Below are 13,265 nucleotides of genomic sequence, written 5' to 3'. Positions count from 1 at the left end.
CATACTGGAAGTTAATATAGCAACTAACATGTTCCTTTCATCTCACAGGTACTTGGTGATATATTACATATATTCTGCGTCTAAATAATGAAAGCATAGGAAAAAGAACAATGTAATTGATTACATGAATAATCATTAATAGAGACAAAATCTAAAACCTTCCACAGTTTCTCTGCTGGTTTCTATAAGCAAGGACCACACCAAAAGATACAACTCCTGGATTAAAGTGGTTGTTACTCTGCAACCAGTGGTGAATTTTCTGTATGATTGAAAACAAATGTGTGGAACGTCATTCCAACACTTTAAACACAATAATCCTCCTAAGCTTTGAAAAATACTGTGCTCTTCTCAATTTACCTTTTTAGCCTCTATAGGTCCAACATTCTTGCTTGAATTGAGCTATTTTATCTGTAAGTGATGCTATTTTGATTCAGTAATAAAGTGAGACACTAAGATGTCTCATTAGTTTAAATTTAAATAAGCCAAGTGCAATCACATACTACATCCCTAGGTCTCTAGAAGTAATATGTGTATAGACAAATTTCAAGTATAGAATTATTTTTAAATGAATTTAAAGGTCCAGTATCTAATATAGTAGGTTAGGGGCACACAAAATCAAAGCAGTATTATTATCATTATTAATGCAATAGTAAAATAGTAACTTTAGATCTGACATCCTCGATTTGACCTAATGGGAATTATGAGCTATTCTAAAGAAAGAAGTATAAATTAAGATAATATGACAGGAACCAAGATTTTTGTGCATTTTAATAGTAACTGTTAGAAGTTATTGTTAGCCCAAATAACAGAAAACCCTATTTGAGGTGATTTATACAAACAGAGGCTTATTTCACAAAACAGGAAATATAAGCATAGGAATCAAGGCTGAACGTGGCTCAGTAATACTATTGGGGACCCTGTTTTTTCCATCCTGCCAACACACTTAGAGTGTAGGCCTTCACTCTCTTGCTTGTCATCTTATGGTCCGATGATAGGTGCCAGGCTTCCAAACATTTCTAGTGAGGAGAAGTGGGATGAAGCAAAAGGTACATGCCAGTTGAGTCTTTTGTAAAAAGCCTTTCCTTTTTTAAAAAAGCCTTTTCAGAAGTCCCACCCAACAGCTTCCATGTATGTGACTCCAGCAGGGTCCTTGCCCAACTGAAATATAAAGCAAGCCACAAATGGGAGCTACATATGTAACTTTAAGTTTTATAGTAGTCGTGTTAAAAAAATTAAAAGGGAGGTGAAATTAATTTTAATAATATATTTCATTTAACCCCAAATATCCAAACTATTATTTCAACATGTGATCAATATTTTAAAAGTTGAGATATTTCATCTTTTTTTTTTTTTTGCACTGTTCTGGAACTCAGTGTGTATCTTAATTCAGACTAGCCATATTTCAAGTGCTCCATAGCCACATATCACTGTACTGGATAGGAAGCCTCAGACCAATCACCTAAGCGACTAAGGAGAAGTGCATTGGGGCGGACCAGCGAAACAGCACTGTGTCCCTTTTTGATATTAACATATATTTCACTTAATAAGGAATGAACTGACCTCGATTTAACCAAAAAAAGTCCCATCCATGATAGCTCTCTACAACCCTTCAACCTGGGATTATTCTACTGTAGGACAAACTACCTTTCAAAGACAAAATAATTTTACCTCTACTAATGAAGCATTTATAATGACACTTCTAATTTTTAAATTTTCTGTCATTCAGCTTGCGGCATCTTGACAATTTCTGGCAAACAGGGTTATTTTAGGTCATGCTTGTTTATAGTCTCTCTTTCCCAGCGGTGGTTACTAGAGCAGCCATACCTATCATTTATGGTCCAACTACTGTTTCCCCAATATGCCCCAACCTTCCATGCTTAGAGTGACGTGGCTACTCCAAATTTTACATAATTGTCAGTGAGTTTAGGAGGGGAGGGAATTCACTTTTTTCTACTTCTGCTCAATTTTCTCTATCCTACATCTCCATCGCTTTTAATTTTCTCAATCTGCCTTGCCTCTTTATCCTTTACATCTTTAGTTAAAAACTATTATTACTATACTTTAAAAGCACACGAACTCGATTACAGTAAAGAATTTTTGGTGATAACATTTTCCGAAATAAGAATGAAGAAATATCCTCCAATATCATAACCGTGGGTGGGTATAGATGTATTAAGGTATGGTCCTGCAGCTTTCAAGATGACAATTTAGGGTTCCTGTGCTTTTCTGAGAGGGAACATTGAATATTTATGGTGACTGTGATTGTAGGGCTCATTAGTAAATTCCCTGCAGGCCAAAAAGTGTGTCAGCAACCGTGGAGAGTAGCAAAGAATTCGGCAGAAGAGCAACTCTTAGACAAACAAAAATTGCTCAGAAACATAAAGCGTTCCTCAAGTGCGGAGGCTTCGCATTTCCTGGGTCCTCCCTCTTCTGCTTCTCCATTCTCCTGGCGTGTATCCCGCTCTTAAATCTCTCCTATCCTCTCCCTGCCTCCACTGGCTGTCCAGAACCGACCCAAACTCACAGCCTTCCTCTCTTCTCGGGATCAGAGACTGGTACCCGTCGACACGCCCCACCCCACCCTATTCCCGGCCTCGCCCGCGCCTGCGCAGAGCCTCTAATCGCGCGAACGCGCAGCCATCACCCTCAACCATACCGCCAGCCGCGGGAATGCGAAGTCGGCTGTAGCCAGCCCCAGGTCTTTTCGTGGGGCGGTGGTTATCGTCTTTATATCCGGACTCCTCCCACCCTACACGACCCCTCTCTCACTCCTTGGGGTCGGGCCCTTAAGGGCATGCACCTGGCCCCAAATGGTAACCTCTAGCCACCAGACAGAGTACGGTCCTGCGAGGCTAGAACGCGGATGCGCCGGTCGCGAAACCTCAAAGCGGAGCCCCGCCCCTCAAGGCTGGCTTCCTGCCTCCGTATTGGTCTGCGCGCCCGTCAGTCTCCCCCCATGGGGCCGCGCCGGCGGTACTCCCTGTTCCCTCTTCTCAGTACGCGGATTTACTGGTTGCCTCGGCTAGTAGCCAGCCGACCCAGCCAGTCCGATCCTGACCTGGAGCCGGCTCCGGAAAGCCTCGAGCAGGGGAGGGCCGAACTCGGCCGGAGCTGAGCATCATCCGGGTGGGCTGCGAGGCCGCGGCCTCTCCGCCGGCAGCACCACCTGTCGCCTGGCTAGACGTCGGGTAAGGCTCCGCACGGCTCGCAGCTGCGGGCGGCCTGCCGCGGCGGGGCCCGGGCGGGAGTTCCGGGATGGGAGCGGCGCCGGTCTCCTCACCCCGGCCCGGGGAGCCGAGCGCGGACCCGCCGCCGGCCTCCGCGCGTGCGGCCCACAAGGTCCCAGCTTGGCGGATGGGAGGGCGGGGTGAAGGGAAGGGGTTCGTCGAGTCCTGGCTGAGAGCGTGGGGAACGGTGGGGTCTCGGCACCCCCTGTTTGACCGTGGGCGGCTCTTCCCTGGCGCGCGGTTTGGGGACGCGACTTCCCGGTCGAGACTCGCTAGTCCCAGGGCGCCCCGCCTTCCCGACCTGGAGTAAGGCCCTGCGGCTTCCTTAACAGGAGCATCTCTTCTACCCTTTACTCCCGCGCCCCTTAAAGACCGATTTTGTGGCTCCAAATCCCTTTATCGAATAGTTCTCTTTTTCTGCAGGGATGAATTAATGGCAGGAGTTAGGCATTTTGTTTGTGTGTTGTGATTGTTCCTTGCTTTAATGGAAGTTTGTTGCAGGCTAGAAAGTTCTAAGATTGGAACGGTTCTGTCCATTCACGTGAAATGACATCTGTGGACCAGGCTTGGCAGGTGTTTCTTTGACGCTGGTGATATCCATTTCTGCTTGTGTGGTGTTACATTGAGGTCCCGGATTTGACTTTCTTGTTTCCAAAGATAATTCTAGAAAATTTCCGTTGCCGTTTAGTGAGAAGAAGCTTAATCAAAATAACATCTCAACAGAAGTGCTTCCTTACAAAACGTGTTACCGCGTATCTGTTTGATTTACCTTCTTAATGTTTGTGGCAGTCACTTGAAAACAAAACAGTTGATAGCACTGTTATTTCTTTTAGTGTTGCAACTGATAACATGGAAGCACGTATTAATTGTTAATCATTGTTAATCAGGAGCCGAGCGCTGTTTTCTGCAAGAATTATCTCAAAATAATGCCCTGAGGTTGGTACTCATTATTATCTCCAGGTTACAAATGAAAATTAGAAAGGCTAAGTAACTTACCCAAGGTCACAGGTTTTACGTGGCAAAGCCTGGATTCGAACTCAGGCCATCTAACTTAATAGCTCCAGCCTCCTCTTAAGCTTGTATGCTCCTTAAGCATTGTTCATGCTGTAAAGCTAAGTGCAGTGTTGTGCTCCTAAGTTTGATCTTTAGTTGCCAAGCATTCTGGAAATTAGAGAAGAAACAGTCATTTCCTTACAACCCCCCCCCACATACACAGCTGTGTGTGTGCGCGTGTGTGTATACATATATATATACACACACTATAGTAGTTACGCAAATGATAGGTAAATATATATTGTGTAACTACTATAACTAGTTGAGTTGTTATGTTACATGGTTTGCAGAAATAAAGGAAAAATGTTTAGTGTTATCTTCTAATAGTGGACCTTTAAATAATCAACTTTGAGCACTGATTTATAATCTGTTATCTGATTCTTTTATGGTAGCTATAAAGACTTAATTAAAAGTTAGGCATAGAGGCTAGAAATGCTGATATACCTTTACCATATGTTAAAAGGAAATGTTGGGCTATGCTTTTGTAGAAGTTTTGCATTCTCTTGAGAATTAAAACTTACTCTTGCTCAATAGTTATTCCTGAGAAAGAACCGCTTACAGGTTTCACTCTTAGAAGGTGTTTATGTATAATGTTTTTGTCTTTTAATAAATTTGTTATGAAAATGCATTAAAAATTCATAAAAAACCCATTTACCATTTGAGAATTTCTTTTGTAAATTAACTCTTACCGTAATGCTGTTTGTGCATAAATTGTATTTAATTTCATATAAAAAAGTAAGCTATTCTGAACTACATTACATTTTATATTAAGTTAAACTAAAATTAATTATAATTTATATTGGTAATTTCAGACCAACTTAACCATATTTTAAAACATAAATAACTATGGACACCAAGGGGGGAAAGCCGCGGGGGGTTGGGGATGGTGGTGTGATGAATTGGGCGATTGGGATTGACATGTATACACTGATGTGTATAAAATTGATGAGTAATAAGAGCCTGCTGTTTAAAAAAATAAATAAAATTCAAAAAAAACAGTTAAAAATAACATAAATAACACTAAAATGTATAGTTGTTTACTGAGGATCAATATTAGAGAACAAAATTCATACTAAATATCAAAATTATTCCACATTTGATTTAATAAAACAGTAACCATTTTATTAAAAGTTAATTATTTTATTTGAACGTCACCATTTTGATTATATGGCTGCATATTGTACCTGCCTTGATCAATATGTACAAATTTCAAAAGTTATGAAAAATATATTGATTATGTAGATATTGTTTAGGATGACATTTGGTATTTGCCTGGATCTGTATGTCATCCAGATTCTCATTCTTGACCTAGAGATTTAATTTGAAATAGTTTAAAGAAATGTTAACCATGATTTTCCTCATAACCTCTTTTTAAACAAAAAACTTTTTATTGAAGTATAGTTAATATACAAACCTCATAGCCTCTTTTTTTTTTTTAAGTTATTTTTTTGGCTGTGTTGGGTCTTCATTGCTGTGTGCGGGCTTTCTCTAGTTGCGGTGAGTGGAGGCTACTTTTCATTGCGGTGTGCGGGCTTCTCATTGCGGTTGGCTTCTCTTGTTGCAGAGCATGGTCTAGGCCCGTGGGCTTCAGTAGTTGTAGCACGCAGGCTCAGTAGTTGTGGCTCGTGGGCTCTAGAGCTTAGGCTCAGCAGTTGTGGCCCACGGGCTTAGTTGCTCTGCAGCATGTTGGATCTTCCCAGACCAGGGCTCGAACCCGTGTCCCCTGCATTGACAGGCAGATTCTTAACCACTGCGCCACCAGGGAAACCCCCTCATAGCCTCTTAATATGGATTTTACATTGGAAGATGTTGATGCAGAAACAGGCATTTAGAAAGCATCTTCTGACCTCTTCAGTTTATTACTACTAATAACAATAATGCGTAGATAACTAACATTTATAGAGCACTTAGAGGGCACTGTGATAATCATCTTACATGGATTACCTAATTTTAATCTTAAAATGGCCCTATTTAGTAGGTCCTGTTGTTTATCATCTCCATTCAAGTGATGAGATAACTACAGTCCAAGGAGATTGAGGCTTAACTCCGACTTACTCAAGATCATGGAGCTAGCAGTGTTAGCAGGGGCAAAGCTAGGGTTTAAGTCCAGTGGTCTGATTCCAGAGCTTGCCTTTGACCACTCTGCCAGATTGCCTGGATATGGATTTTATTGAATAAACCAAGTGAAGTGGTCGAGCTCTTTATGATGATGATAAAAAAGCTCTAAGGGGTTGATGCTTTGTTTAAATATTATCATTACTGCACACAACTGCAAAATAGAGTTTCCCTTCCCCTTCCCTACTTTATTGATAAGAAAAGTGAGACTTAAGTTAGGGGTTCCCAGACCGTTGGACTTAATGGCTAAGTTAAAAAAAGAAAAGTATGTGTGTAGGGGGGCAATTGGGACCAGACGTAAGATCACCAACTTTTAATTCTGTCAAGGTTATGGACCTTTTTAAAAACTACTACAATCTACCATCCCCATCCTTTCAAAACAAAAGAAAATTTTTTTTACCACCAAAAAGGGAGGAAGATAATTACAACATGAAAACGCAGACAATAAATTTAGTATTATGAAAAACTATACTGAAACCACGCACCTCAGATTGGAACTTGAACCCACGCAGCCGGGACTCAAACCTGCCCAAAACCCAGACTGGGACTTGAACCCACGAGGCGAGGACTCGAACCCAGGGAAAACCCACAGTCTTCCAACTGAGATCACACACCTGGTTTCAGGACTTAATGAAGCTCAATTTCTTGATGTCTCATCGCAGAAAGAATTCAGTGAGAGACAAAGTGACAGGTAAGAAGTGGGTTTATTTAGAGAGAAACACACTCCGCAGAGAGAGAGTATGGGCCATCTCAGAAGGCAAGTGCGGCCTTGGGAGAAATGCACTCCACAAACAGAGCGTGGGCCATCTCAGAAGGTGAGAAAGGCACCAGGGTACGGGGTCGTCAGTGTTTATAGTGGTGGGTAATTTCATAGGCTAATGAGTGGGAGGAGTATTCCAGCCTGGAAGGGGCAGGGATTTCCAGGAATTGGGCCACCGCCCACTTTTTGATCCTTATGGTCGCCTTAGAACTGTCATGGCACCTGTGGGTTTGTCATTTAGCTTGCTGATGTGTTACAGTGAGCGTCTACTGAGGCTCGAGGTCTAGTGGAAGTCGACTTGTCCACCGTCTTGGACCCATTTGGTTCTAATCCGTTTATGTCATGTCCTTGGGCTATGTCATTCTTTCAAAGGTTGTGCCCTGCCCCCTTCCCTCCTGTTTCAATACTACGTTGTCCTAGTTTTTCTCATTTGGTTAGACTAGTGAAAAACGTGTCCCAGACAGACACCAATTCAGAGACCATTTGGGAATGCTTGGGTAACATAACTGATTCCAAACTGGTAATTAGCTGCGTCCAGATTCAGACTGACGGCAGAGCTTGTGCTCACTGTACCTAGTCATGACCTCTCTCTAATTTTGGTCTATTACATTGAACTTCTGCTTTCTACCCCCAGCTAGGGGGCCAGGGAGAGTGTTCTCCAGCAGCCAGTGGCCTAGCAGTTTCAGTCCCAGTCCAGTTTATAAACACCACCCAGAGAGTAAATTCACTAACCCCCGGGGTAAGGCAGGATGAATGGCACGAGGAGGGAGAAACCACAGGCATACCTCAATATCCAGGAAACTCAGGTAAGCAGCTTGAGTTTTCATATTTATTCAAAACGGGAAGCCCCACCTTATTTTGTTTCCTGTTTTTACTTCACTCATTTTTACAGTGCTTCCATCCTGTCTGTATAACATGAGGAGTTAGGTGTGGGTTTTCCCCATTTTGTCCTGTTGCCTCCAGCTGCTATTAAGCCTGCTGTCTGTCTGCCTCTCTCCTTAGCCCTTGGTTCTATTTTTGGCAGAGGTTGATTTTTCTCCTTAAGTTGTTTCTTAACTTATGCCTACTTGTTTTAAAGACACTATTAAAATTACTTTTATATTTTATTTTACTCTCTATCATTTAGTCATAAAGTAATAATTTGAGTGCTGTAACACTTTACTCTTTAAGTCTTTAATACTCTTCTGCATCCATTCTCTCATTTGATCATTACAGTTACCTATGAGGTAGATTTAAAAGGTAATCTTTATTTTACAGACTAAATTCAGTATTTGACAGAAGCAAAATTTTAGCCAGGAGCTGAAAATAGAAGATTTTACATGTCAGAATGCTGATCTTAAGTTAACTACTGAAGGGAAAAACTGTTTCTTCCTACTCACAGACTCAACTCTTCTGGCCACCAAATGTGTTTTTTCCCCACACCCAGGAATTCTCCAGCTCTAGGCAGACACTGATGGGGTGTGCTACAACTTAATTCTAACACTGTCTACCTGGAGGTAACTTCGGATCACACAAGTTAGGGACTCAGCCCGGAAAGACTGCCCCCACTTCAGATGCCAGTCGCAAGCCCCAGGTTTTGACCTATCCTTCTTACCAACCAGCTGTAAATCAGGGCTTCCCACAACCCCTTCCTCAGGTTAGATCATTTGCTGTAATGGCTCACAGAACTCAGGGAGACACTTTACTTATATTTACCGGTTTCTTATAAAAGGATACAACTCAGGAGCAGATGGAAAAGACACATAGGACTAGGTATTGGGGGTGGGGTCGGGGGGGGCACGGCGCTTCCTTGCCCTCTGCGCTTGCCACCCCCCAGCACCTAGGTGTGTTCACCAACCTGAAAGCTCATCAACTCTCCTTGTTCAAAAGTTTTTATGGATCTTAATTGCCATTGTTCCCACCCCCTTTCCCAGGGGAACTGGAGTGGTACTGAAAGCTCCCACTCTCTAATAATCACTTGGTCTTCCTGGTGACCGAGGTTCTGTAGTGACCTCACCCTAAGTCACCTCATTAGCATAAACTCAGGTCTGATCAAAAGGGGCTGCTTATGAATAACAAAAGATACTCCTGTCACTCAAGAAATTCCAGCAGTTTTTAGGAACTCTGTACAAGAACTGGGGACCAAGACCAAATATATTTATTACACCACAAGTACTAATTGCAAAGTGTATTTTTCTCAGATAGTCTTTGATTTTAAATAAACTAAAAGGTATTCCATACTGTTTTAGATTTTCCTACCTCACCAATATGCTGCAATACTAATCCAGTCTTTTGGTACCAAAGTTTTAATTGTGATAAATAATGCTTTCTCTCCTGGAAGAACCACACAAACATGATCAGGGCTGCACTTTCAATTTCTGTCTTTCAAAATTTATTTTGAAATAATTTGAAAGACGTGGTTGTATACATCATACTTCTTGGCCCCTTAATACTTCACTGTGTATTTTCAGAAAAGGATACCTCTTACATATGGTTATCGAACTCAGAATATTTAAAATTATACAAGACTTTTATGTAAGTTACAATATATCTCCCAATTTTGCCAGTTATCCCAGTAATATCCTTGATGGCATTTTGGGGGATCAGGTTTTGCATTTAGTTGTCCTATCTGTCCGGTCTTCTTTAAATTGCAATGGTTCTTTAGTGTTTTTCATGGCATTTACATTTTTGAAGAAAACCAATCAGTTATTTTATGGTGTCTCTCTTGATTCTTTTTTATTACCATTATTGAAATACATTTGACATAGAACATTGTGTAAATTTAAGGTGTACAACAGGTTAATTTGATACATTGTAATATCGCCACTGTACTGATAATTAGCACCTCTGCACGTTATGTAATTATAATTTCTTTTTAGTGGTTGGAATAATTAAATTCTAGTCTCTTTGCAAGTTAGATGATTATAATACAGTACTGTTGTCTGTGTTCACTATGTATTAGATCTCTAGGACTTATCTCTTAGGCCTCTTGCTGAAAGTTTGTACTTTTAAACAACATCTGCCCTGTCCCTTTCCCCAGTTCCCATCTCTCATGATTCTTGATGTGCTTATGATCATTTACATTTCTTGTTTTGTGCCCATATTTAGGTAGCACATTTATATGAAATATCCAGAATAGGTAAATACAAAAATACAGAAAGCAGATTGGTGGTTGCAGTCACTGGGGAAGTGGGGAAAACTGCTTAATGGGTATGGTATTTCCTTCTGGGATGATGAAAATGTTTTGGAACTAGATAGAGGTGGTTGTACAACATTATGGATTTTCTAAATCCCTCTGAATTGTTTATTTTAAAACAGTTTATTTTGTTATGTGAATTTCATCTCCATAAAAATTAACTTAAAATCCTAATGTAGATGATTTTGCTGCACCCCCATATACAGCCCATGGATTTCTCAGCAAAAAGAAATTCCATTTAAAAACTATTGCATGAAGAAAGATAGACAAGATGAAAAGGCAGAGGGCTACATACCAGATGAAGGAACAAGATAAAACCCCAGAAAAACAACTAAATGAAGTGGAGATAGGCAACCTTCCAGAAAAAGAATTCAGAATAATGATAGTGAAGATGATCCAGGACCTCAGAATAAGAATGGAGGCAAAGATCGAGAAGATGCAAGAAATATTTAACAAAGGCCTAGAAGAATTAAAGAACAAACAAACAGAGATGACCAATACAATAACTGAAATGAAAACTACACTAGAAGGAATCGATAGCAGAATAACTGAGGCAGAAGAACGGATAAGTGACCTGGAAGACAGAATGGTGGAATTCACTGCTGCGGAACAGACTAAAGAAAAAAGAATGAAAAGAAATGAAGACAGCCTAAGAGACCTCTGGGACAACATTAAATGCAACAACATTCGCATTATAGGGGTCCCAGAAGGAGAAGAGAGAGAGGAAGGACCAGAGAAAATATTTGAAGAGATTATAGTCGAAAACTTCCCTAACATGGGAAAGGAAATAGCCACCCAAGTCCAGGAAGCACAGAGAGTCCCATACAGGATAAACCCAAGGAGAAACACGCCGAGACACATAGTAATCAAATTGGCAAAAATTAAAGACAAAGAAAAATTATTGAAAGCAGCAAGGGAAAAACGACAAATAACATACAAGGGAATTCCCATAAGGTTAACAGCTGATTTCTCAGCAGAAACTCTACAAGCCAGAAGGGAGTGGCATGATATACTTAAAGTGATGAAACGGAAGAACCTACAACCAAGATTACTCTACCCAGCAAGGATCTCATTCAGATTTGATGGAGAAATCAAAAGCTTTACAGACAAGCAAAAGCTAAGAGAATTCAGGACCACCAAACCAGCTCTACAACAAATGCTAAAGGAACTTCTCTACGTGGGAAACACAGAGAAGAAAAGGACCTATAAAAACAAACCCATAACAATTAAGAAAATGGTCATAGGAACATACATATCGATAATTACCTTAAACGTGAATGGATTAAATGCTCCAACCAAAAGACACAGGCTTGCTGAATGGATACAAAGACAAGACCCATATATATGCTGTCTACAAGAGACCCACTTCAGACCTAGGGACACATACAGACTGAAAGTGAGGGGATGGAAAAAGATATTCCATGCAAATGGAAATCAAAAGAAAGATGGAGTAGCTATACTCATATCAGATAAAATAGACTTTAAAATAAAGAATGTTACAAGAGACAAGGAAGGACACTACAGAATGATCAAGGGATCAATCCAAGAAGAAGATATAACAATTATAAATACATGTGCACCCAACATAGGAGCACCTCAATACATAAGGCAACTGCTAACAGCTATAAAAGAGGAAATCGACAGTAACACAATAATAGTGGGGGACTTTAACACCTCACTTACACCAATGGACAGATCATCCAAAATGAAAATAAATAAGGAAACAGAAGCTTTAAATGACACAATAGACCAGATAGATTTAATTGATATTTATAGGACATTCCATCCAAAAACAGCAGATTAAACTTTCTTCTCAAGTGCACATGGAACATTCTCCAGGATAGATCACATCTTGGGTCACAAATCAAGCCTCAGTAAATTTAAGAAAATCGAAATCACATCGAGCATCTTTTCTGACCACAACGCTATGAGATTAGAAATCAATTACAGGGAAAAAAACGTAAAAAACACAAACACATGGAGGCTAAACAATATGTTACTAAATAACCAAGAGATCACTGAAGAAATCAAAGAGGAAATCAAAAAATACCTAGAGACAAATGACAATGAAAACACGACGATCCAAAACCTATGGGATGCAGCAAAAGCAGTTCTAAGAGGGAAGTTTATAGCTATACAAGCCTACCTAAAGAAACAAGAAAAATCTCAAGTAAACAATCTAACCTTACACCGGAAGGAACTAGAGAAAGAAGAACAAACAAAACCCAAAGTTAGCAGAAGGAAAGAAATCATAAAGATCAGAGCAGAAATAAATGAAATAGAAACAAAGAAAACAATAGCAAAGATCAGTAAAACTAAAAGCTGGTTCTTTGAGAAGATAAACAAAATTGATAAGCCATTAGCCAGACTCATCAAGAAAAAGAGGGAGAGGACTCAAATCAATAAAATTAGAAATGAAAAAGGAGACGTTATAACAGACACCGCAGAAATACAAAACATCCTAAGAGACTACTACAAGCAACTCTATGCCAATAAAATGGACAACCTGGAAGAAATGGACAAATTCTTAGAAAGGTATAACCTTCCAAGACTGAACCAGGAAGAAATAGAAAATATGAACAGACCAATCACAAGTAATGAAATTGAAACTGTGATTAAAAATCTTCCAACAAACAAAAGTCCAGGACCAGATGGCTTCACAGGTGAATTCTATCAAACATTTAGAGAAGAGCTAACACCCATCCTTCTCAAACTCTTCCAAAAAATTGCAGAGGAAGGAACACTCCCAAACTGATTCTATGACGCCACCATCACCCTGATAACAAAACCAGACAAAGATACTACAAAAAAAGAAAATTACAGACCAATATCACTGATGAATATCGATGCAAAAATCCTCAACAAAATACTGGCAAACAGAATCCAGCAACACATTAAAAGGATCACACACCACGATCAAGTAGGATTTATCCCA

At 40.2% G+C, this 13,265-nt stretch overlaps 1 protein-coding gene across 1 annotated transcript in view; it reads left to right on the top strand.

The window, feature by feature from the left end:
• The first annotated feature begins 2,937 nt into the window (after window positions 1-2,937).
• Window positions 2,938-13,265, top strand: part of ME2 (malic enzyme 2) — a 64,001-nt gene continuing 53,673 nt past the window's right edge. Inside the window, exon 1 of the mRNA XM_007197247.2 lies at window positions 2,938-3,188. The gene's annotated coding sequence lies outside the window, so the exon portion shown is untranslated. The remainder of the gene's footprint in view (window positions 3,189-13,265) is intronic.

Source organism: Balaenoptera acutorostrata, chromosome 13 (genome assembly GCF_949987535.1).
Source record: "Balaenoptera acutorostrata chromosome 13, mBalAcu1.1, whole genome shotgun sequence".
Classification (NCBI taxonomy): domain Eukaryota; kingdom Metazoa; phylum Chordata; class Mammalia; order Artiodactyla; family Balaenopteridae; genus Balaenoptera; species Balaenoptera acutorostrata.
This window is presented reverse-complemented; position numbering and strand designations above follow the sequence as displayed.